Source organism: Chiloscyllium plagiosum, unplaced genomic scaffold (assembly GCF_037043375.1).
Source record: "Chiloscyllium plagiosum isolate Xiang-an unplaced genomic scaffold, Cpla_swu_hap1 HiC_scaffold_33, whole genome shotgun sequence".
Lineage (NCBI taxonomy): Eukaryota > Metazoa > Chordata > Chondrichthyes > Orectolobiformes > Hemiscylliidae > Chiloscyllium > Chiloscyllium plagiosum.
In genome coordinates, this window is record NW_028270171.1 from 12,640,072 (window position 1) to 12,667,478 (window position 27,407).

Sequence of the window (27,407 nt, forward strand, 5' to 3'; positions counted from 1 at the left end):
ACACCCGCTCTGTATCTCTCCACATTAACAACGAGTCCATATCGCTCCCCACTAACATCTGCTCCATTCTCTCCACATTAACACCCATTCTATATCGCTCCCCACTAACACCAGCTCTATATCTCTCCACATTAAAACCCAGTCTATATCGCTCCCCACGAACACCCACTGTATTTCTCTCTACATTACCACCCAGTCTATATCGCTCCACACTAACACCCACGCTATATCTTTCCACATTAACACCCAGTCTATATCGCTCCCCACTAACACCCGTTCTATATCTCTCCACATTAACAGCCAGTCTATATCGCTCTCCACTAACACCCACTCTATATCTCTCCACATTAACACCCACTATATATCGCTCCACACTAACACCTGCTCTATTTCTCTCCACATTAACACCCAGTTTATGTCGCTCCCCACTAACACCTGCTCTATATCTCTCCACATTAACACCCATTCTATATCGCTCCCCACTAAGACCCACTCTATACCTCTCCACATTAACACCCAGTTAATATCTCTCCCCACTAACACCTGCTCTATATCTCTCCACATTAACTCCCAGTCTATATCGTTCCCCACTAACACCCACGCTATATCTCTCCACATTAACACCCAGTCTATATCGCTCCCCACTAACACCCACTCTATATCTCTCCACATTAACACCCAGTCTATATCGCTCCCCACTAAGACCCACTCTATACCTCTCCACATTAACACCCTGTTAATATCTCTCCCCACTAACACCTGCTCTATATCTCTCCACATTAACACCCAGTCTATATCATTCCCCACGAACATCCGTTGTATTTCTCTCCACATTAGCACCCAGTCTATATTGCTCCCCACTAACACCCACTCTATTTCTCTCCACGTTAACACCCAGTCTATATCACTCCCCACTAACACCCATGCTATATCTCTCCACATTTACACCCAGTCTATATCGCTCCCCACTAACATCCGCTCTATATCTCTCCACATTAACACTCAGTCTATGTCGCTCCCCACTAACACCCGTTCTATATCTCTCCACATTAACACCCAGTCTATATCGCTCCCCACTGACACGTGCTCTATATCTCTCCACATTAACACCCAGTCTATATCGCTTCCCATTAACTCCCAATCTATACCTCTCCATATTAACACCGAGTCTATATCGCTCCCCACTAACATCCACTCGACTTCTCTCCACATCACACCCAGTCTATATCACTCCCCACTAACATCCGCTTTATATCTCTCCACATCACACCCAGTCTATATCATTCCCCACTAACACCCGCACTATTTCTCTTCACATTAACACCCAGTCTATATCCCTCCCCACTGACACGTGCTCTATATATCTCCACATTAAAACCCAGTCTATATCGCTCCCCACTAACACCCACTCTCTATCTCTCCACATTAACACCCAGTCTATATCGTTTCCCACTAACACCCACTCTATATCCCTTCACATTAATACCCAGTCTACATCACTCCCCACTAACACCATCTCTATATCTCTCCACATTAACACCCAGTCTATATCGCTCCCCACTAACGTCTGCTCTATATCTCTCCACATTAATACCCAGTCTATATCGCTCCCCACGAACACCATCTCTATTTCTCTCCACATTAACACCCAGTCTATATCGCTCCCCACTAACACCCACGCTATATCTTTCCACATTAACATCCAGTATATATCGCTCCCCATTAACACCCGCTCTATATCTCTCCACATTAACACCCAGTATATATCGCTCCACACTAACACCCGCTCTATTTCTCTCCACATTAACACCCAGTTTATATCGGTCCCCACTAACACCTGCTATATACCTCTCCACATTAACACCCAGTCTATATCACTCCCCACTAACACCTGCTCTATATCTCTCTACAATAATACCCAGTCTATATCACTCCACATTAACACCCAATCTATATCGCTCCCCACTAACACCCGCTCTATATCTCTCCACATTAACACCCAGTCTATATCGCTCCTCACTAACACCCACTCTATGTTTCTCCACGTTAACACCCAGTCTATATCACTCCCCACTAACACCCGCTCTATATCTCTCCACATTAACACCCAGTCTATATCACTCCCCATTAACACCCACGCTATATCTCTCCACATTAACACCCAGTCTATATCACTCCCCACTAACACCCGCTCTATATCTCTCCACATTAACACCCAGTCTATATCGCTCCCCACTAACACCCACTCTATTTCCCTCCACGTTAACACCCAGTCTATATCACTCCCCACTAACACCCGCTCTATATCTCTCCACATTAACACCCAGTCTATATCACTCCCCACTAACACCCACGCTATATCTCTCCACATTAACACCCAGTCTATATCACTCCCCACTAACACCCGCTCTATATCTCTCCACATTAACACCCAGTATATATCGCTCCCCACTAACACCCGCTCTATATCTCTGCACATTAACACTCAGTCTACGTCGCTCCCCACGAACACCTACTCTCTATCGCTCCACATTAACACCCAGTCTATATCGCTTCCCATTAACACCCACTCTCTACCTCTCCACATGAACACCGAGTCTATATCGCACCCCACTAACATCCACTCCACTTCTCTCCACATCACACCCAGTCTATATCGTTCCCCACTAGCATCCGCTCTATATCTCACCACATTAACACCCTGTCTGTATCATTCCCCACTAACACCTGCTCTATATCTCTCCACATTAACACTCAGTCTATATCACTCCCCACTAACACCCGCTCTATTTCTCTTCACATTAACACCCAGTGTATATCGCTCCCCACTGACACGTGCTCTATATCTCTCCACATTAACACCCAGTCTACATCTCTCCCCACTAACACCACCTGTATAAATCTCCACATTAACACCCAGTCTATATCACTCCCCACTATCATCCACTCTATATCGCTCCACATTAACACCCAGTCTATATCACTCACCACTAACACCAGCTCTATATATCTCCACATTAACACCCAATCTATATCACTCCCCACTAACACCCGCTCTATATCACACCCCATTAACACCCAGTCTATATCGTTTCCCACTAACACCCACTCTATATCCCTCCACATTAACACCCAGTCTATATCACTCCCCACTATCATCCACTCTATATCGCTCCACATTAACACCCAGTCTATATCACTCACCACTAACACCAGTTCTATATATCTCCACATTAACACCCAATCTATATCACTCACCACTAACACCCACTCTATATCTCACCCCATTAACACCCATTCTATATTGCTCCCCACTAACACCCACTCTATATCTTTCCACATTAACACCCAGTCCATATCGCTTCCCACTAACACCCGTTCTATATCTCTCCACATTAACAGCCAGTCTATATCGCTCTCCACTAACACCCACTCTATATCTCTCCACATTAACACCCAGTCTATATCGCTCCCCACTAACACCCGCTCTATATCTCTCCACATTAACACCCAGTCTATATCACTACTCACTAACACTTGCTCTATATCTCTCCACATTAACACCCAGTCTATATTGTTCCCCACTAACACCCTCTCTATATCTCTCCACATTAACACCCAGTCTATATTGCTCCCTACTAACACCAGCTCTATATCTCTCCCCATTAACACCCAGTCTATATCTCTTCCCATTAACATCCAGACTATTTCTCTCCACATTAACAGCCAGTCTATATCACTCCCCACTAACACTAGCTCTATATCACTTATCATTAACACCCGCTCTATATCTCTCCCCATTAACATCCAGTCTATATTGCTCCCCACTAACATCCACTCGATATCTTTCCACATTAACACCCAGTCATATCACTCCCCACTAACGCCCGCTCTATATCTCTCCACATTAATACCCAGTCTATATCGTTTCCCACTAACACCCATTCTATATCTCTCTACATTAACACCCAGTCTATATCGTTCTCCACTAACACCCACTCTATATCTCTCCACATTAACATCCAGTCTATATCACTCCCTACTAACAACCGCTCTATATCTCTCCACATTAACACCCAGTGTATATCGCTCCCCACTAACACCAGCTCTATATCTCTCCCCATTAACACCCAGTCTATATCTCTTCCCATTAACACTCAGACTATTTCTCTCCACATTAACAGCCAGTCTATATCACTCCCCACTAACACCAGCTCTGTATCACTCCCCATTAACACCCGCTCTGTATCTCTCCCCATTAACATCCAGTCTATATTGCTCCCCACTAACACCCACTCTATATCTCTCCACATTAACACCCAGTCTATATCACTCCCCACTAACACCCGCTCTATATCTCTCCACATTAACACCCAGTCTATATCACTACTCACTAACACTTGCTCTATATCTCTCCACATTAACACCCAGTCTATATTGTTCCCCACTAACACCCTCTCTATATCTCTCCACATTAACACCCAGTCTATATTGCTCCCTACTAACACCAGCTCTATATCTCTCCCCATTAACACCCAGTCTATATCTCTTCCCATTAACACTCAGACTATTTCTCTCCACATTAACAGCCAGTCTATATCACTCCCCACTAACACCAGCTCTATATCACTCCCATTAACACCTGCTCTATATCTCTCCCCATTAACATCCAGTCTATATTGCTCCCCACTAACACCCACTCGATATCTTTCCACATTAACACCCAGTCTATATCGTTTCCCACTAACACCAATTCTATATCTCTCCACATTAACACCCAGTCTATATCGTTCTCCACTAACACCCACTCTATATCTCTCCACATTAACACCCAGTCTATATCACTCCCCACTAACACCCTCTCTATATCTCTCCACATTAACACCCAGTCTATATCGTTCCCCACTAACATCCGCTCTATTTCTCTCCACATTAACACCCAGTCTATATCGTTCCCCACTAACACCCTCTCTATATCTCTCCACATTGACACCCAGTCTATATCGCTCCCTACTAACACCAGCTCTATATCTCTCCCCATTAACACCCGGTCTATATCTCTCCCCATTAACACCCAGTCTATATCTCTCCACATTAACACCCAGTCTATATTGCTCCCTACTAACACCAGCTGTATATCTCTCCACATTAACACCCAGTCTATATCCCTCTATGTTAACACATGCTCTATTTCTCTCCACATTAACACCCCGTGTACATCGCTCCCTGCTCTATTTTGCTCCACATTTATACCCAGTTTGTATCTCTCCCCATTAACACCCGATCTGTATCTCTCTCCATTAACACCCGGTCTGTATCTCTCCCCATTAACACCCGGTCTGTCTCTCTCCCTATTTATACCAGGTCTGTATCTCTCCACATTAACACCCGGTCTGTCTCTCTCCCTATTTACACCCGGTGTGTATCTCTCCACATTAACACCCGGTCTGTATCTCTCCCCATTTACACCCGGTCTGTATCTCTCCCCATTTACACCTGGTCTATATCCCTCCACATTAACACCCGGTCTGTATCTCTCCCCATCAACACCCGGTCTGTATCTCTCCCCATTTACACCCGGTCTGTATCTCTCCACATTAACACCCAGTTCCTGTGTTCCTGCTCATTCTTTTGAACTGCATCGTTATGCCTATGTCACCTCACCCCATCCATTCTGTCAAAATGTATCACCTCACACTGCAATGTATTAAACTGCATTAGCCACTTGTCTCCCCATTCTGCCTTGGCCAGCTATATCCTGCTGCTGTCTATATGGTCTGTCACTCCTCCGGGCTGAGTGTCATTAATGAAAGAAGATTTCCTATTTCTCACCCTCCGTAAGAATAGGCAACAACCCCTCCTCCACAATAATCCTCAACACTGGTGCCTGCAAGACTGTGTACTCAGCATCTTGCTGTACTCCGTATGCACTCATGACTGTGTGGCCAAATTCCACGCCAACTCTATTTACAACACCACTGTTGTAGGTCAGACCTGAAACAACAACAAGGTAGAGAACATGAAAGAGAATGAGTGCTTTGTGGCATGGTGTAAAGACAGCAATTATTCTATCAGCAAAACGAAGGAGCTGGTCATTGACTTCAGGAAGCAGAGGGGAGGGCACCCCTGGATCGATGGGGCTGAGGTGGAGGTGTTCCAGGGCATCAGGATCCTGGGAGTGACGATCACCAACAATCCATCCTGGCTCACCCACATCGATGCAGTGCTCAAGAAAGCACAACAACATCTCTACTTCCTCAGCAGCCTAAGAAAATTCGATATGTCCACAGCAACTCTCATCAATTTTTATGGATGCACCATAGAAAGCAGCCTATCCTGATGCATCCCAGCTTGGTACGGCAACTGCAGTTCCCAAGACTGCGTGAAATTACAGAGAGCTGTGAACACAGCCCAGTCCATCACACAAACCAGCTTCCCATCCACTGACTCCAGCTACCCTTTCTGCTGTGTCAGTAAACCAACCAACCAATGTCATCAAAGACCACTCCCACCCTGCTTATAATCTCTGCCACTCTCTTCGGTCGGGCTGAAAATACAAAAGTTTCAAAACAGGTGCCAACAGATTCAAGAACAGCTTGTTCCCTGCTCTGAATGGACCTCTCATATGTTAATTCTGACCTCTCTCTCTCTCCACACCGTCTCTGTGGCTGTAACATTGTACTCCTCACTCTGTTCTGTTACGTAATGCACTTTGTATGATACAATCTGCCTGTAGAGCACGCAGAACAACACGTTTCACTGTAGCTCAGTACATATGACAACAATAAGTCAAGCACAAACTCAGGAGCTGGCTGAGACCCATGAGTGACTCTGAGGCTTCCTTATGGCCTTGTTCCCTGTAAGAGCTGCTTGTCGGAGAGGACACAGGGATGGTCGCTGGTCTTGCTGAGTCTACCAGCTCAGAGGGAGGCCATTCAGTCTATCCTCCCTGTCCCAATTCACTGACTGAGTTCTCCTGTATCCCCAAGCTCCAGACTCCCTTCCTTTGAACCTCACTGACTCCCATTCCTCACGTCAGATGCTCCTTAAAACCTACCTCGCTGACCAGGCGTTTAGTCAACTTGTTTCTAGCATCTCTTGACAGCACTCAGTGTCAAATATGGCCCAATAATCGCTTCTATGAAGCCAATGGGATGCTTTATATTCCAGGCACTACGTTATTGCCAGCCCACATCAGTGTTGTTGTTGTCCCAGTGACAACAACAGCGGGACTTTCCCTCATGGCCTCACAAACATTTCCTTTCCAATTATTTCCCCATTTATGACCGAGGTATGATTTCAGTGCACTCCGTCTGCTTCCATACTGCAGGGATTCTATGACATCCGACATTAATCTCGTCCCATTTGCCAGCACTTGGCCCATATCCCTCTAAACCCTTCCTATTCACATACCCATACTGATGGCTTTAAAATGCTGTAATTGTACCAGCCTCCACCACTTCCTCTGGCAGCTCGTTCCATACACAAACCACCCTCTGCATGAAAATGTTGCCTCTTAGGTCCTTTTTAATCTTTTCCCTCTCACCTTAAACCTATGTCCTCTAATTTTAGACTCCCCTACCCTGGGAAGGAGACTTGTCTATTTAACCTCTTCGTGCCCCTCATGTTTTTATGAACCTCTATAAGGTCACCCCTCAGCCTCCAACGCTCCAGGGAAATCAGCCCCAGCCTTTTCAGCCGCTCCTATACTCAAACCCTCCGACCCTGGCAACATCCCGGTAAACCTTTTCTGAACCCTTCACAACATATTTTTTGAAAACAGGAAGACCAGAGTTGAACGCAGTCATCCAAACGTGGCTAAACCAATATCCTATACAGCCGCAACATGACAAATGTGAGTGATTTGTTGTAAAAACTATCAGCTCTACCCCACCCCCACACCCCACCAATGCCACCATGTTTTATGACCTGCTGTCCCTGTGGTAACGGGGTTGGTGACACTATCCTGTTTAAGAGTGCGATTCCCCAGGACCTGCCTGAGTTAGTGTGGGAGAGGAAAACCACTTCTTGCTCTAACTAGAAAATTCTCTTGTCATTGACAAGCATTAGTTTATGCAGCTGGTTGCATTAATATGATAAAGTTAAAAAATCACACAACACCTGGTTATAGTTCAACAGGGCGGCACTGTGGCTCAGTGGTTAGCTTCACAGCGCCAGGGACCCAGGTTCAATTTCCGCCTCGGGCAACTGACTGTGTGGAGCTTGCACATTCTCCCCGTGTCTGCGTGGGTTTCCTCCGGGTGCTCCTGTTTCCTCCCACAGTCCAAAGATGTGCAGGTCAGGTGAATTGGCCATGCTACGTTGCCCGTAGTGTTAGGTGCATTAGTCAGGAGTAAATATAGGCTAGGGGAATGGGTCTGGGTGGGTTACTCTTCAGGAGGTCGGTGTGGACTTGTTGGGCCGAAGGGCCTGTTTCCATACTGTAGGGAATCTAAAAAAAAAGGTTTATTTGAAAGTACAAGCTTTCAGAGCATTACTCCTTCATCAGGAAACTAGCTTCCAAATAAACCTGTTGGACTATAACCTGGTGTTGTGTGATTTTTAACTTTATCCACCCCACTCCAACCCCGGTACCTCCACCTCTGAGTGGGCCTGCACCACACCACTCAACTCCGATCTCCAGCATCTGCAGTGCTCACTTTCTCCCTTACAGGTTTGATATCGAGAGAATGTTTCCCCTTGGTGGAAAGTAGCATCAGGGGACACAGTTTAAAAACCAGGTGCCTTCCATTGAAGATTGAGATAAGGAGAACTCTTTTCTCTCAGGGCTTTTAACCTGTGGAATTCTATTCCCCAGTGGAAGCTGGGTTATTGAGGATATTCAACGGTTAGCTCAACTAGTTTTAGATTGACGGGGAGGTCAAGGGTTATGGGTGTGACAAACAGAAAAGTGGATGTTGAGGCCACAAACAGATCTTTTCTGTTTTCAGTAGCAGACTGGGCCGAAGGGTCAGGCCCTGCTCCTCACTCTTGCTTTCTTGTGTACTAAATACAAGAGGGGGGATGTGCAAATGATGCCAGTCTGGTGTGTTTGTTGACGGGGCTAGCTAGTCACCTGACGGCAGAGCAATGCTCCAAAAGCTAGTGCTTCCAAATAAACCTGCTGGATTATAAACTGGTGCTGTGCGATTTTTAAGTGTGTCCACCCCGGTCTAACATCGGCACCTCCATGCTGTTACAGAAATGTTCAGGAGGACCTTGACGTTACGGTCTTCCTATTCAAGAATACCACTGCTGTTCTGCCCACACTGTCATAGTGGGAGGTCCTAAATGCATCTGGACCTGTGACATAAATCATGACCACCGACCCTTGACCCTGAGAATGTATCCAGGCTCCCAGCACCCTTTCAGAGATGGCATGAGTGATGCCATTCTTTCGGTTGGAATTGCTGAGTGGTGGCTTTTGTCAGGGAGGGCATGAAGGTAAGACAGGGCTTGAATTGGACGTGAAAGACACCATGGAGTGAGCCATGCAGGTATCATAGAATCCCCACACTGCAGATGGAGGCCACTCAGCCCATTGACTCTGCACCAATCCCGCCCTATCCCCACATTTACCCACGGCTAATCCACCTAGACTGCACATCCCCTGGACACTGTGGGCAATTTCCCATGGCCAATACACCCTAACCTGCACACCTTTGGGCTGTGGCAAGAAATCGGAGCAAACCCACACAGACATAGGGAAAATGTGCAACCTCCTCACAGATAGTCGCCTGAGGCTGGAATCGAACCCGGGTCCCTGGCTCTGTGAGGCAGCAGTGCTAACAACTGAGCCACCCCTTTCACGAGACACATTTAGTACAATACGGTGAGAAATCGCACTGGGATTCCCTCCAAAACACACAACACAACTTGGACTTTCCCAAAAACACCGAGCCAATCAGCCCCTTCTGTGCCCCTTCCCTGTTGCCCCTGAACGTTGCTTTGACAGTTCGATAGCCTGTGACAGTCAATCCGCAGCTCTCCCCCGGGCCCCTGGTCTTCTGCAATCCCATGGCTGATGAATGGAGTGCTGACAGGAAATCAGATCATCTTAAATCGTGGTGCTTTCCTCATGGGCGCTGTTCAGAGATTAATGTCTCGGGGATTGATTGGTCAGAGCTGCTGGCTGATTCTGGAGTGGGTGAGCAACCATGCCTACAATTGGCCGAATGGCCTCCTGCTGTACGTGTCCCCAGTTTCATTGCCCTCACAGCTGAGAGATTTTTTTTATGAGTGATTGGCCATTAACCCAGCAGCTGAGGGAGAGATTCACATTTACCCAAAAACCTCCCAGACACAATTCCCAGAGCACAGCAAAGGGAAGAGTTTGTTTCAATTTACCCTCCTCCTGCCCTCGACCTCTATCATCCCTTCCTCTCTCTGCACCTTTCTCTCTCTCTCTCTCTCTTCCCCCACCTCACCCTCTCTTCCCCATTCCCTCTCCCTCTCTCCCTTTCTCCCACACTTCTCCTATCCCTTGCTCTCTCTCTATCCCGTCTCTTTACGTCTCCCTCACTATCTTTCCCTCCTCCCACCTTGCCTCTTCCCCCCTCTTCCTTTCTTCTCTATCTCTCCCCCCTCCCTCCCTCCCCCTCCCTCTCCCCCTTCCTGTCTCTCTCTTCCCCCTCTCTATTTGTCTCCCCTTCCCTATCTCTGTTCCTTGGATCCCCTCTTTCTCACTATCTCTCCCTCTCCCTCATCCCCCTCTCTCCCTCTCTCTCTGTCACTCTGTCTCTCTCCCTCTCACTCACCCTCTATCCTCCCCACCATCCCTCTGTCTCTCTCCCCTCTTCCTCCCAATCTCTCCCCCACTTCCCCCCTCTCTCCCTCCCTATCTCTCTCTCATTCACTCCCTCTCCCTCTCCCTCCCTGTCTCTCCTCCTCCGTCACCTTCTCTCACTCTCCTTCTCTATCTCTCCCTCTCTCTCTCCATCCCAATCTTTCCCCACTCCCTCTATCTTTCCCTCTCCCTCCTCCTCCCTCACTCTCTCTCACTCTCCCTCTCTCCCTCACAATCTCTCCCTCTCTCTCCCTATCTCTCCACCACTCCCTCTCCCTCTCCTCCCCGTCTGTCCTCCTCCCACATCCTCTCTCACTCTCCCTCTTTATCTCTCCTTCTCTCTATCCCTCCTTACCTTTCCCGTCTCTCTGTCTCTCTCTCTCTGTCTCCCCATCCCTCTCTCTCCCTCCCTCACTCTCCCCCCTCTCCCCCTCTCTAACTCTCCCCCTCTCTCTCTCCTCCCCGTCTCTCCACCTTCTTTCTCTCTCCCTCCCTAACTCCCCCCTCCCCCTGTGTCTCCACCATCTCTCTCCCTCTCTATCTCTCCCACTCCCACTCTCTCTCTCCTTCTCTCTGTCCCCCCCTGTCTCTCCACCCTTTCTCTCTCCCTCCCTAACTCCTGCCTTCCCCCTGTCTCTCCACCATCTCTCTCCCTCTCTATCTCTCTCCCACTCCCACTCCCTCTCTCCTTCTCTCTGTCCCCCCCTGTCTCTCCACCCTTTCTCTCTCCCTCCCTAACTCCCGCCTTCCCCCTGTCTCTCTACCATCTCTCTCCCTCTCTATCTCTCCCACTCCCAATCTCTCTCTCCTTCTCTCTCCCTCCCTATAGCTCCCCCACTCCCCCCCCCCCAGCTGTATCTCCACTCCCTGTCTCTCTCTCCCTCCCTCCCTGTCTCTCCACACCACCCACATCCCCCACCCCAACCACCTCTCTCCTTCTCTGCCAAACTATGTCACGAGAGACATGAAGCTGTATTTGTTTGGACCCAGACCCTGCAGGTTCCACATTTGGGGAGGTGGGGGGAGTCGGGGGGGGGAGGAGGCGGTGGGAACAGAAATCCACACCAAGATCAGATTTCTTTTCACTCACGTTTTTACTCTCTCTGCAAAAACAAGTTTATTCACTGGGAGGCTGGGGATGTTGCAGCCAGCTGTTTGGGACATTGCCAACATGTTCCAGGAATTTACTGTTGTGCAGAACGAGAGAACATTCATTCTCTGCACCCACTAGCCCTCCCCTCAACAACAAGGATCTGTCTCTGTCCCCCACAAACCCAGCCGCCCCCCTCCCCAACATTCCCCACCCCCACCCCAAACATAAAATCAGCCCTTTGCGCGGAATTGCTGCCCCAATTTTTTATTTTCTGCCAATAGTTTCCAACCCCCCTCCCTCAGAACCACTCGATTCAGAAAGGTCAGGGTCTGCAAGCCTACTCCTGAAAGGGCTACAACAACAACCTGCATCGGTGCAGCACCTTCTGACACAACGACGTCCCAAGCGGAGTGTGATAAAATACTGCCCCGCCTCGCGAGGTATTTGCTCGACTGGTCGGAGGGTTATGTATTAGGGGTGGCACGGTGCCTCAGTGATTAACGCTGCTGCCTCACAGCGCCAGAGACCGGGGTTTGATTCCAGCCTCAGGAACTGTCTGTGCGGAGTTTGCACATCCTCCTTGTTTTCTCCAGGTGCTCCGGTTTCCTCCCACAATCCAAAGATGTGAAGTTTAGGGTGGATAGAACATGCTAAATTGCCCCATAGTGTTAGGTGCATTAGTCATAGGTAAAGATAGGGTGGGGGAATGGGTCTGGGTGGGTTACTCTTCGGAGGGTCAGTGTGGGCTTGTTGGGCTGAAGGGCCTGTTTCCTTACCGTAGGGATTCAAAATTTTAAATGACGTCTTAAAGGAGGGGAGTGAAGCTGCGAAGGGAGAGAGGGGGCTGCAGAATTAGGGCCTGGGTAAAAGGTGGGAGTGATAACTTGAAATGAGAGCTGGAGCAGGCAGTGCTGGGGGAGGGGGCGAATAAGACCATTCAGCCCTTGTACACCAAGAGGCTGGAAACTGCTGATATACCTCAGGCTGTGCTCACTAGGGAATGGTGGACATGAGATGCACAGCCATTTCTCTGTATCCATGAATTTGTCCATCCGTGCCAAACAAAAGTAAAAAATCATTCAAAATCCACCATCAGAGACCATTTTCACTTTGAGTCATAGAGATGTACAGCACGGAAACAGACCCTTCGGTCCACCTGAATTTTAAAATCAGAATTTAGAATTTATTGTCATATGTACTTATTTACAAGAATAATACAAGGAGCAGTGTAATAAGTCGCCCTACCATGGTGCCTATATTAATGACAGATTAAGTAAATACTAAGTAAATTCATAAGTTACAACAAAGTAAATTTAAGACAAACGTTCGTCAAAGTCCATATTAAGGCTCCACAAGCGAGGGGCATAGTTGTTTGGGACGATAAACAGTTTGTGAGCATCCACCAGATGGAGGTAAAGGAGGAGGGTGCATCAGTGGCAGAGAGGGAGCCCTGGGAAGATTAGATTAGATTCCCTACAGTGTGGAAACAGGCCCTTCGGCCCAACAAGTCCATACCGACCCTCCAAACAGTTACCCACCCCCCTCTGACTAATGCACCTAACATTTATGGACAGTTTAGCATGGCCAATTCACCTGCACATTTTTGGAATGTGGGAGGAAACTGGAGCACCCAGAGGAAACGCACACAGACACGGGGAGAATGTGCAAACTCCACACAGGCAGGTTGCCGAAGGCTGGAATCGAACCTGTGACCCTGGTGCTGTGAGGCAGCAGCGCTAACCACTGAGCCACCGTGCTGCCCCTAAAGGAGTCATGTATGCACTGTCCGCCCCCTCCCACACCCAGTGACCACATATAACACCACCCCCCCGCCAACAACATCTGGCCCTTGGACTCAGAAGGCCTCGCCTTTATTGTTAAATTACAATACACTGTCATTGTTCTTAATATTTCATTCTATTAATAGTAACTTTTGTTTCTGATGTTTTAGTGCTGAATACTTTAACCCAAAAATGACAGGCGAAAAGTCGTAATTTTGGGGTCCTGGAACCTCACCCCCTATTTTTACCATATGTTATTAAGCTCTACAATCATGACTTCATTATTCACAGGGCTTTTCAGGAAGGGAACCCTCAAGGATACAAAGGAATGACTCTGGCAATGGGGGTCAGTTAACTCAGTTGGCTGGACTCCTGGTTTGGAGTGTGAAATAAGTCCAGAGAGGCCGGTATCCCATCACCAAGTCACCCTTTGTTTATACCTGGGAAGTGACCAGCTCCTTCGGATCCAGCTCTCAGAGGGAATAGAACCTCTGAGACTCCTACTTATATCAGTCAACCTAGACTCCCTGATTGGACCAGATTAACAGTCCCAATCAGGGAACTCAGAATCTATGAGGCCAACATGGCTGACTTTGCTGCAGACACCACAGAGAATAGTCACACACCGACAGCATGGGTTAAATACCCACGATAGCTGAGGTTACCATGAAGGGATTTCCTTCTCTACTCTTCTTGCGTGAGGTGTGGTGACTCTCAGGTTTTGCCCAAAATGTCGATTCTCCAGCTCCTCGGATGCTGCCTGACCTGCTGTGCTTTTCCAGTGTCACACTCTCGACTTATACCACCATCAGTCACCTCTCTCTCTCTCTCTCTCTCTCTCGCTAATGAGACAGCAGCCCTCTTGTGCGACAGGATTATGGCAAGTTTGCGTTTTATTTTGATTATAATCCGTGGTCTGAGGAGTGGTGTCACTAAAAGTCCTCACTTAAAGTAAAAGTGGTGTCTCTTAAAGTCAAACAACTTTAAAGCAGTCAGACTTTTCCACTCTAAGCAATGTAGCAGCTGTCATTGAGTTCCATTCTCATCTGAGAAAATACCTTAAAATATTCGAGTGGGGAGCTTTTCACACTCGGAAGGTCAGTGCCCAGTTTCTGACCATGACAATTTAACCAGACCACGGATTAAACAGTAAATGGGTTGCCTTTGTAAGAAAACAGGCCATTCAGCCCACACTCCGAGTGTGTGTTAATGCCCCATTTGAGTCTTTTCCAACCCCTTTTCATTCACCACCTCAACAAATCCTTCTTTCCCCCTTGTGTTCATCCAGTGTCTCTTTAACTGCATCCACATTTTTTTTTGTCTCATTTACAGTCGCTCCTACATTCCCATTATCCCATGGGAAAAGGACTTTCTCGTAAATTCTTTATATGATTTATTCGCAAATAGTTTATGCGATCAGCTACAGCTCAGAAGTAGACCATTGGATCCATCATATCGGTGCTGGCTCTTTGCAAGCAGCAACCCAGCTACACCCGCCCCATCACCTTTTCCCCGTATTCCTGTGAAAATATTCTTTGACAATCGCCCACAAATCCTGAAATCCGCAATCGCATAGCCTTGACCTCACTCCCAAACCAAACAATTCCCATCCATGATCACTCACTGGGTTTAATGATCTTTCTTACTTCCTAATGTAAACCCAAATTTCCAGTATTGAGCCCAAAACATTTGTTGCCCCCCTCGCCCTTAAAACTGACCCTCCAGGGAAAGTGGGACCCCCTACCCCATCCATTCTCCTCGGAATTGTGGGATTCGTGAGCCACAGCCTGAGGAGCCCTCACCTCAAATAGGTCTCCCCCTTTCCTCTGATAGATTGTGTGACCATCCTCCTTACCCCTTCTCCGAAGGATCAGCTGATCAAAAAAACAAAAGGAGATCCGTAAAATCAGGAGCTGGGTTGGTGGCACACAGGATGGTATCTAATCCTCACTGTGTAGTCGGTTAGTTCCACTACTGATCATCTCTCTCTAACGAGAGAGTGGGACAATGGTGACTTAGCTTTTGTCAGTACCTGCTATAGTGAGAGCCACCGTGGAATGTGTCCTGTAAACCACACCCTCCAAAGCGAATGAAACTAAACCTTGTGGTACATTTGGAAGTTGTAGGCCTCAGTGCCTGTTGCCATGCAATTCAGCTCTTCAGGCATCGGGAGACCTACAAAATGGCAGGAATCAACTTGGAAAGTTGCCCTTTGACCTTCAGCCTCTCCCTTGCCATAATGCTCAGCATGAGCAAAGCAGGGATGGTTCTTTTTACAGCAGTGAACAGACTTACTTAAAGTTTAATTTAAAGGGAGGCCTAATCGAGATGTTTCAAACCATCCAATCTGATGCATCCCTGTAGTATCCATTTGGCCTCCACAGGTCACGGAAGGTCATGAACACCAGGAGGTGACCCATTTTCCCCAGCCAAGGTGGACTCTGAGCTGCTAGAGACCAAGATCCTTCAGTGGCAGCTGTTTCCGTGTTAAAGGAGCAGTAGGGTGGCTTTTTGAGAAGGTATTAACTTCTTGAATCTCGCTCTACCTAACAATTTTAACTGCTTACTCTGTGAATACTGTCGATCTGCCAGTTGCTGAGAGGAGCTGGGCAGAGCACAGGACCATGTTGTACTCATCGAAATATTCCAACCTCCCCTATCACACTGCAGTGGCTCAGTATGCATTCATGTGTATATGTGTCCCAGTGTGCACATGTAATGTACATGTGTGTGTATGTGTCTCAGTGTACACATGTAAATGTGCATGTGTGTATATGTGTCTGTGCACACATGTAATGTGCATGTGTATGTGTCTCAGTGTACCCATGTAAATGTGCATGCGTGTGTACATGTGTTTTTGTGTACGCATGTAAGTGTGCATGTGCGTGTATATGTCTCTGTGTGCACATGTAAATGTACATGTGTGTATATGTGTCTCTGTGTACACATGTAAGTGTGCCTGTGTATGTGTATATCTGTCTCTGTGTACATGTGTACATGTAACTCTGAGTGTGCTTGTCTATGTATAGGTTAGGGTTTGTTGTATTTATGCGTGCTTGTGGTCTGTATGCATGTGTTTGTGAGGATATGTGTGCATTGTGTTTGAGAGAAAAAGAGTGGTGTGTGCGTGCGCGCGCGTGCGTGCGTGTGTGTGCGTCTTTGTGTGTGTGTGCACCTTAATCAGATGGGCCAATGGGCCTAGGAGTGGCAGATGGAGTTTAATTTAGATAACTGTGAGGTCTTGCGTGTTGGTAAGACAAACCAGGGCAGGACTTACACCGTTAATGGTAGGGCCCTGGGGAGCGTTGCTGAACAAAGAAACCTGGGCTGCAGGTTCATAGTTCCTTGAAGGTAGATAGAGTGATGAAGAAGGTAGACAGGCAGGAGGCTGGAGGAACACAGGCTGTTTTCCCTGGAGTGTCGGCGGCTGAGGGGTGACCTTATAGACGTTTATAAAATCATGAAGTGCATGGATAGGGTAAATAGACAAAGGCTCTTCCCTGGGGTGGGAGAGTCCAGGACCAGAGGGCATAGGTTTAGGGTGAGAGGGCAAATTTTAAAAGAGACCTAAGGGGCAACCTTTTCACACAGAGGGTGGTACGTGTATGGAATGAGCTGCCAAAGGAAGTGGTGGAGGCTGGTACAATTGCAGCATTTAAAAGGCATCTGGATGGAATGAATAGGAAGAGTTTAGAGGGATATGGGCCAAGTGCTGGCAAATGGGACTAGAGTGGGTCGGGATATCTGGTTGGAAGCAGACAAGTCAGGGGTGTGTGTGTGTGCGTGCGTTAGGGGATATCTGCTCGCACTTCTGTATCCACCAGCAGCACGCCAGAGCATTAATGCTGTCACAGCATTAACACTGTCTGAGAGTTAATGCTGTCAGAGCTCTAATGCTCAGAGCATTAATGCCATCAGAGTGTTAATACTGTCTGAGAGTTAATGCTGTCAGAGCATTAATGCTGTCCAAGAGTTAATGCTGTCAGAGCGTTAATGCTGTCCAAGAGTTAATGCTGTCAGAGCGTTACTGCTGTCAGAGCATTAATGCTGTCCAAGATTTAATGCAGCCAGAGCATTAATGCTGTCCGAGAGTTAATGCTGTCAGAGCGTTAATGCTGTCCGAGAGTTAATGCTGTCAGAGCGTTAATGCTGTCGAAGATTTAATGCAGCCAGAGCATTAATGCTGTCAGAGCGTTAATGCAATCAGAGCGTTAATGCTGTCCGAGAGTTAATGCTGTGAGACCATTAATGCTTTCAGAGTGTTAATGCTGTCCGAGCATTCATGTTGTCAGCGAGTTAATGCTTTTAGAGTGTTAATGCTGTCTGAACATTAATATTGTCAGAGAGAGAATGCTGTCACAGCATTAATGCTGTCAGAGAGTTAATGCTGTCAGAGCATTAATGCTGTCGGAGTGTTAATGCTGTCAGGCTGAAACAGGATCAGGCTCAGCGGCGATGACTCCCAGGGCTGAATAGATTCTCACTGCCATGAAGAATGCTCCAATGGATGAGGTGACCACATGGGGTTGTGCACCAGTGTGATTTTTGGACAACGGATGGAAAATCAGGAGAGAAATCACCTGGAAGAGCATATATTGCCTCTGAATCACTAAGTTACTCAAGCACCACCTGATCTTGGGTCTTAATGCATGGCCAGACTCCAGGGGAATTGAGGTAGATGGTTGGCCATGAGCTAGGATGGCAGAGCAGGCTCGAGGGGTTGAATAGCCTCCTCCAGCTCCTGTTTTCATGGGAAGACCCTTATGATTGGCCGAGCAACCTTGTGGTCATTTTCTGTTCAGTGGAACCCTGGTTGTATGTAATTAAGCAGAGAAAGGGTCCCTTCTGTGACACACAAAGGGTGGGAGAATGGGCCATAGGTGTTGAGGCCTCACAATGAATAAGCCTAATGCTGTTCACTCTGTCGTCACCATGGTTACCAGGCATTCGGACTGCAGCCCACACCTCCCCCCCACCCCGGTCCTCAACACCGCCAGCGGATGGGTGTTTGATTGTCAGCATCAGTGTCATGCACCAGATGGTCGTGTGGTGTATAGAGAGATTTACGTTTGCTTTAATTAACATCAGTCCAACTCCCCCCACCTCCTTTCCTGCACACCGACACAATACCTCCGTCCTAACCCTTTCAACAAACCAACCAACAATTATCCCATTTACGAGATAATTTTGGAAAGTGAGGGATGAGAGTAAAGTGATTCTGACCAAAAGAAATGCAATTTTCCATCGATATTCATGGAATGGAATTGCAACTCAAAACACCATCGGATACTGTTCAATGGAGTCCATTTGTGGTTTTACTACAAGGCAACCCCTCCTTTGAATTAAAATCCTTAAGAAGCACTTTTGACAAACATGTAAGGGCAGGATTGTTTCATTTCAGAGTGTATTGTGATCATAGAAAGAAATAGTTTCCATTGATACATTAAGGTAAATAGAGTGATCAGCTCAGAAACTGCCTCTCTATCTGTCTGGTTTATCCGTCATATGAACCTTCTTTCACCCAATTCATCACTTCCTCTCTCACTGACCTGTTTAAGAAGTTCCCCCCTTTAATGCTTTCAATCTGCTTCCTGTGGGGGTACCTTGTATTTTCTTTGAGGAGAAAGTGAGGTCTGCAGATGCTGGAGATCAGAGCTGAAAATGTGTTGCTGGAAAAGCGCAGCAGGTCAGGCAGCATCCAGGGAACAGGAGAATCGACATTTCGGACATAAGGATTCCTGAAGAAGGGCTTATGCCCGAAACGTCGATTCTCCTGTTCCCTGGATGCTGCCTGACCTGCTGCACTTTTCCAGCAACACATTTTCAGCTACCTTGTATTTTCCCCAATACTCCTGGGGTGAAGATGTTCTTCACTGTAATTACTAGAGTCCACTCGGTTATCTGACCCTCCCCCTGCCTCAGTATATGTAAACAGTGCCCTGGATGAGTAAGAAATGCCTTCAGTTTTTGCAACTACAGGGAATGTCAGATTCCAATGTTTTTCTTGATATGCGAAGACTGTACAGAACCGCGTTAGACCATAAGAACTAGGAGCAGGAGTGGGCCATCCGGCCCATAGAGCCTGCTCTGTCATTCAATAAGACCATGGCTGACCTTTCCATAGACTCAGCTCCACCTACCCATCTGCTCACCATATCCCTTAATTCCTTTACTATTCAAAGAATTATCAATCTTAGTATAAAAGCATTCAATGAGCTAGCCTCCACTGCTTCACTGGGCAGGGAATTCCACAGATTTGAGTAAAGAAGTTCCTCCTGAAATCAGTCCAAAACCTGCCCTCCCTTATCTTGAGGCCATGCCCCCCTTGTTCTAGTTTCACGTGCCAGTAGGAACAACCTCCCTGCTTCTATCTGATCTATTCCCTTCATAGTTTTATAAGATCCCCCCTCATTCTTCTAAATTCTAATGAGTATAGTCCCAGTCTACTCAATCTCTCCTCATAAGCCAACCCCCTCAACTCCTGAATCAACCCAGTGAACCTCCTCCCCACCCCCTCCAGTGCCAGTACATCCTTTCTCAAGTAAGGAGACCAAAACTGCACACAGTACACCAGGTGTGGCCTCACCAGTACCTTGTACAGCTGTAACATAACCTCCCTGCTTTTAAACTCAATCCCTTTAGCAATGAAGGACAAAGTTCAGCTTACCTTCCCATTATCTGTTGTACCTGCAAACCAACCTTCTAAATGATTCATGCTCAAAGACACCCAGGTCCCTTCCCACAGCAGCATGCTGCAATTTTTTACTGTTCAAATAATAGTCCTTTTAGTACCAGTGTATGTAGATAAAGTTATTTTTAAATATAAATAAAGTGTATGTTTACAACTAAAAAATATCCTCGTTCTAATTAGAGGAATACAACAGAAAATAACTCATCTCCTGACTCCCCAAGCCTGTCCACCATTGACAAGGAACACATCAGGAGTGTGCTGGAATACTCCCCACTTGCCCTGGGTGAGTGCAGCTCCAACAACACTCAAGAAACTTGACACCATCCAAGACTAAGTAGTCTGCACAGTTGGCACCACATCCTCAAACGTTCACTCCCTCCGCCACCGAAGCTCAGTAGCAGCAGTGTGTACTATCAACAAGATGCACTGCAGATATTCACCAAAGTTCGTTAGTCAGCTCCTTCCAAACCCACAACCACTTTTATCTAGACAGACAAGGGCATCAGATACATGGGAACACAGCTACTGCAAGTTCCCTTCCAAGTCACTCACCATCCTGGCTTGGAAATAAATCGTTGTTCTTTCACTGTCAAAATCCTGGAATTCCCTCCTGAAGGGCTTTGTGGATCTAGCTGCATCACAGGGAGTGCAGCAGCTCAAGAAGGCAGCTCTTAGAGCTTTTAGAGCACTGCTCCTTCATCAGGGAGAGGATCTTCAAGATCACACGTATCGACACAGACATCAAGTTTCTACAGAAATGTAGACAGGCAGGAAAGATCCCAAAAGGTTTACATTACACTCTAAACTATTGCTATAAATTCTGTGCCTTACAATCTTATTCTCCACAACCACCTGATGAAGGAGCAGCGCTCCGAAAGCTAGTGCTTCCAAATAAACCTGTTGGACTATAACCTGGGTTGTGTGATTTTTAACTTTGTACACCCCAGTCCAACACCGGCATCTCCAAATCTAGTAATACAGTCCCTGCGCTTCTAAAGTTCCTCATTGATTAGTGAGTGCTTTGACACAAGTTGCAGTAGAAATACGGGCTATCGCTTATATCTTCTCAGGAGGCTGGTTTAATAATTCAGATTGTTGACGGGGGTGGGGGGGGTGTGTGTGGATGGTGATAGATAGATTTTAAGACCCAGCAGAACGCTACAGTTGTCACCTGGTGTTCTTAAGGTGGAGAAGATGGCAGAGGCAACGTCTACACAGACAGCAAGAGAGAGAGAAAGAGAGAGAGACAAAATGTTTTAAATGTAAATTCAAGGCTTGAGCCACCTCACAATGACAGTCTCAAAGGAAGGAATCTCTGCTTTCTTCCAGTGCCCTCATGAAAATGCATGGACTCATTTGGGATTGTTGGAAGGGAACTAAGCTGCACCTCCCCACAGGAGTAGGGTTAGTGTTCCTGTACATCAGTCAGGCCCCAGGCCATATGCCTCATGCAAGGATCCTTGTTGGGAAGTTTGAGACTGTTCACACCCCCACTCCCTCCCTTAATCTAAACTAAATGAACAGATGGTGACTGAAAGAATTCTATCTGCAGCAGGGTGCAAGGTCCAAAGGTATCAGACATTATTGTTTGGCCAAACTCAGGACGATTATCCTTTGGCATTCAAGGAGTTAATCATTCTTTTTCTTTGTTTGTGGGATGTGTGTGTCGCTGGCTGGTCCAGCCCATTCCTAGTTGCCCTGGAGAGGATGTTGGTGAGCTGCCTTCTGGAACGGTTGGAGTCCGTGTGCTGTGGGTTGACCCACAATGCCTTTGGGGAGGGAGTTCCAGGATACCACACCCGCTGTCAAGGAAAGGCCGCCAGCATTCTCAAAGATCCATCCCGACCTGGCAATGCTTTTCTACAACCTCTACTATCAGGGAGAAGATACAGAAGCCTGAACACACGCACCAGCCGGTTTTGAAACAGTTTCTACCCTGCTGTTGTTAGAATACTGAATGGACTCGCAAACCCCTTAGCATTCGCCTGTACCTGTGTTTTTGTTTTTGATGCTGTTTACCTATTATTTACTTATCTACGCTACTTAACTCTGTGATCTGCCTGTATTGCTCACAAGACAAAGCTTTTCACTGTGCCTCATGTGACAATACATTCAATTCAATTCGACTGCAATTTTGACCCAGCGACAGTGAAGGAATGGTGATACATTTGCAAGTCAGGATGTTGAGTGGCTTGAAGGCGAACTTGGAGCTGGTGGTGTTCCCCTCTATGGTGTATGAGAATGAAAGGTGATCTCATTCAAACATCCAGAATTCCTACAGGGATCAAGAGGAGTAATAGAGGCACAGAGTTGTACAGCACGGAAACAGAGCCTTCGGTCTAACTCATCCACATCAGCCAGATATCCTAAATAAGTCTCATTCCATTTACCAGCACGTGGCCCATATCCCTCTAAACCCTTCCTATTCATATATCCATCCAGATTCTTTTTAAATGGTGTCATTGTACCAGCCTCCACCACTTCCTCTGGCAGCTCATTCCTTACACACTGCACCCTCTGGGTGAAAAAGTTGCCTCTTTAGGTCCCTTTTAAATCTTTCCCCTCTCACCTTAAACCCTATGTCCTCTAGTCTTGGACTCGCCTACTCTGGGGAAAAGACCTTGTCTATTTACCCTATCTATGCCCCTCATGGTTTTATAAACCTCTATACAATTCAGCCTCTCCCCATATCTCAACACCACCCCCCTCGGCAACATTCTTATAAATCTTTTCTGAACCTTTCACGTTTCACAACATCCTTCCTCTAGCAGGGAGACCAGAATTGCACGCAGTATTCCTGACCTTATGATGAAGTGAAGGTCATTGGCGAAGCTGAAGGTGATTGGGCCCAGGACACTGCCCTTTGGAACTCCTGCAGAGATATCCTGAAGCTGAGATGACTGACCTCCAACAGCCATAACCTTCCTTCTAAGTGTCAGGTATGTTTCCAACCTGCAGAGAGTTTTCCCGATTCCTCTGGACTCCGGTTTTGCTAGAATCTACTTAGAACCCAGCGAGGCTGTCGGTTCAGTGAGATACTGAGTGAGATCTACCCAGCTCTCAAATGAGACATTAACCTGAGGTCTTGTGTGCTCTTTTGAGTGTGTGTAAAAGATTCCATGGTACCATTGTGAATAGGAGCAAGTATCCTGGCCATTGTTTATCCTCACTAAAATACATTACCTGGCAACTGCAATTTGTATGATTCATTGAGTTCAAGTTGGCTGCCATCTTTTCACATAAGCTCTCTCCCACTCTAGTAGATAGGGTGGTAAAGAAAGCATATGGCACGCTTACCTTTATCGATCTGAGGGAACTGAGTACAAGAATCAAGATGTCATGTTGCAGCTTTATAAGACTTTGGTTAGGCCACACTTAGAGTATTGCGTTCAATTCTGGTCGTCCAATTACAGAAAAGATGTGGAAGCTTTGGAGAGGGTGCAGAAGAGTTTTACCAGGATGCTGCCTGGATCAGAGGGTATGAGGAGACAAACTTGGGTTGTTTTCTCTGGAGTGGTGGAGGCCGAGGGAAATGTGATAGAATTGTGTTAAAAATCACACAACACCAGGTTATAGTCTAGCAGGTTTATTTGGAAGCACTAGTTTTCGGAACGCCATTCCTTCATCGGGTGGTTGTGATATAAAATTATGGGATGCATAGATGGGGTTGAAGGTCAGAACCTTTTGCCCAGCATTGAAATGTCTCAAACTAGGGGCATACATTTAAGGTGAGAGGGGGAAAATGTAAAGGAGGTGTGAGGGGCAGGTTTTTTACACAGAGAGTAGTAGGTGTCTGGAACGTGCTGCCAGAGGTAGTGGTGGAGGCAGATATGATAGGGGGCTTTTAAGGAAATTTTAGATAGGTGCAGGAATAAGCAAGGAATGGAGGGATATGGACCAGGGGCAGCAGAAGGAATTAGGTTAATTTGACATCATGTTCGTCACAACATTGTGGGCCGACGGGCCTGTTCCTGTGCTGTATAGTTCTGTGTTCTGTGCAATACTTGGAACAGCAGTAGAACTGGCTTTGCATAGCACATTGCAAACTCTCTAAACTGCTTCACAGCAACATTACGAAAGTTGATGCTGTTACAAATGGAACTACAGGGTCAGGTGCAGCAGGTTTTAAGGAGCAAGGTAAAGGAGGAGAGAGAGCAATGATGGCAAAGATTTTATGGGAGGGATTTCCAGCGTTTATGACCCTCGTGGTTGAAGGCATAGTCACCAATGGTGGAGAGATGAAGGAGCACAGCGTGATGGAGCTGGAGGAGAGATGGGGGGAGGATTGGCAGAGAGGGTGGTGGCGAGGCTGTGGAGGGAGAATATGAGGATTTACTGCACCAGGAGCCAAGTTGGTGACCGAGTGAGCAGGGGTCTGGATGATGAGCAGGTCAGCCTGAGGCGGTTCCCTCAGAAGCAGCAAGTATTGGAGGGAATCATGGGGTTTTTTTTTAATTGTATTGTGAAGAGAAAGAGAAGACCCCGTGAAGACCCCGGAGGTTAGACAGCCATCTGTACAACAAAGAGCGAATACTAACAAGCAGCACGGAACATCTCAGAGTCTCTAAAGGAATGACAGCAAAAAGGTTTGGAGGGTGGGGAACACTGTATCTTCTTTAGTTCAATCCCTTTCTGCTTCAATAGAACTTATTCATTGACTCTTTTGTTTCCTGTGTGCGCTTAACCACTTGGGGGAGTGCGTGCTGAATAGTTACAGCTCCAAAATCATTATTACCCGGCCGTGTCTTTGTCCCGAGTGAGCTTCTCCTGCTGTACATTGTCTCTGTCTCCCTTTCTTCATTGTGGCAGCACTCAGGGCCTACAAAGACAGGCTTCAAACTGATGATAAACCCTTTCTGAGAGGAAATGAAACATTCTCTCAGCAGGAAGGGAAGCTGGGGTGGGGGGGGGGAATGCGCCACGCTGGCATTGGGAAGGCAGGAGTTTTGTGAGCGTTTGGTTCTGTGGGCTGGAATGGCACTGCCCGCTCTTGCTGCACTCTCTGCCCGGGCATGTTTCTCTTTGATAATCAATCCCTGTTTCTGGGCCTGGCCTCAGGGAGAAATGGGTTGGGGAGGGTCTGAGCAGGGGTTGGGGCAGGAGTGTGAGTGACAGTAATTTGGGGCAATGAGATCAGATCTGGCCTTGTTTTGTTTTAATTCATTCATGGGATGTGGCATCACTTCCCAGGCCAATATTTACTGAGCATGCCTAAAAGCCCAGAGGAGAATTGAGAGTCAATCACATTGCTGTGGGTCTGGAGTCAAATAGAGTTATACAGCAAGGAAATAGACCCTTCGGTCCAACTCATCCATGCTGACCAGATATCCTAAGTTAATCTAGTCCCATGTGCCAGCATTTATCCCACATCCCTCTGAACCCTTCCTATTCATATACCCATCCAGATGTCTTTTAATTGTTATAACTGTACAATGGTGTAATTGTATAATGGTGGAGGCAGTTATAATTGTACCAGCCTCCACCACTTCCTCTGGCAGCACATTCCATACACGTACTACCATCTGTGTGAAGAAGTTGTCCCTTAGCTTGCTTTTAAATCTTTTCCCTCTCATCTTACTCTTTTGCCCTCTAGTTTTGAGGAAAATACTTTGGCTATTCACCTTATCTCGGCCTGTCAGCATGTTATAAACCTCGATAAGGTCACCCCTCAGCCTCCGATACTCCAGGGAAATTAGTCGAAGCCTACTAAGCCTCTCTCTATAGCTCAAACCCTGCAATGCAGTTTAGACTGGGTAAGGACAGCAGATTTCCTTCCTTAAAGGATGTTAATGAATCCAGATGGGATTTTCCTGACAATTGGCCAATGGTTTCATGGTCATCATTAGACTTCTAATTCCAGAGTTTCATTGAATTCAATTCCCATCATCTGCTGTGGTGGGATTCGAACCCAGGTCCCCAGAACACTTCCTGGGTCTCCAGATTAAGCATCTAGTGATAAAACCCCTAGGCCATTACCTACCCAGTGCTCCAGTGACCTCAATGTCACATTTGGGAATACAGTTGCATGTAGCAAAGCAAGTAGCTCAGCCCCAGCATCATTTCTTTGAGAGATGCCTATCCATTCTCTCATTCATCCTTAGATCACCCTCTCTTGTTTTTGCTCCCATCCTCCTCCCTACCCACACAAACTCACATTCTCAAAGCTCTGCTTCCTCATTCATTCGTCTCCCCCTCTGTCCTTTTGGGCTGGCTCTCGACATTTCCCTCCTTTTCACCATCTGTAACTCTCCCTCAGTCTACTTTTACTCTCTCTTTATCTTCTCCCTGCCCTCCAAAGTCTCAGGGGTGTGTCCTGTCTGATAGCGTAGCTTCAAACAACAGGCTCAATTCCTCATGCCTTCAGGAAAAAGACGGACCCTGAGTTAATTTTCAATCCAGTCTCCCAGCTGCAGGATCACGGGGGTGGGGGAGGTGGGGTTTGAGGCAGCTTCTGTCCCAACCACATGCTGCAAAACACAGGGTTTAAGGCCCAAAGTTAGTCCACCCACTGGAATATGTTTCGTCGGTGAAACCGACCTCAGACTAATTCTCAAAACAAGAGTCCACGAAGCCACAAGTTTACCAAACAGGAGGATTTACAAATTGTCGGTTTAGGAATGACAACTGTTAGGAAGGATAGAGATAAATGTGAGGTTGGCAATGTTTGAGAAGATTTGTAGCTCTGGTTGATGAGAAGCATGTGAGTTAGCTCGCTGAGCTGGAAGGTTTGTTTTCAGACGTTTCACCGGAGACTCTCACTGATGATGTCACCTAGGCACGGTGACGAAATGTCTGAAAACAAACCTTCCAGCTCAGTGAGCGAACTTACATACTTATAAGTGTGAGGTGTTATATTTTGGTAAAGCAAACCAGGGCGGGACTTATACACTTAAAGGTAGGGTCCTGAGGAGAATTGCCGAACAAAGAGACCTTGGACTGCGGGTTCATAGTTCCTTAAAAGGTAGACAGAGTCATGAAGAAGCCATTTGGTGCACTTGCCTTTATTAGTCAGTGCATTGAGTATTGGCATTGGGAGGTCATGTTGTGGCTGTACAG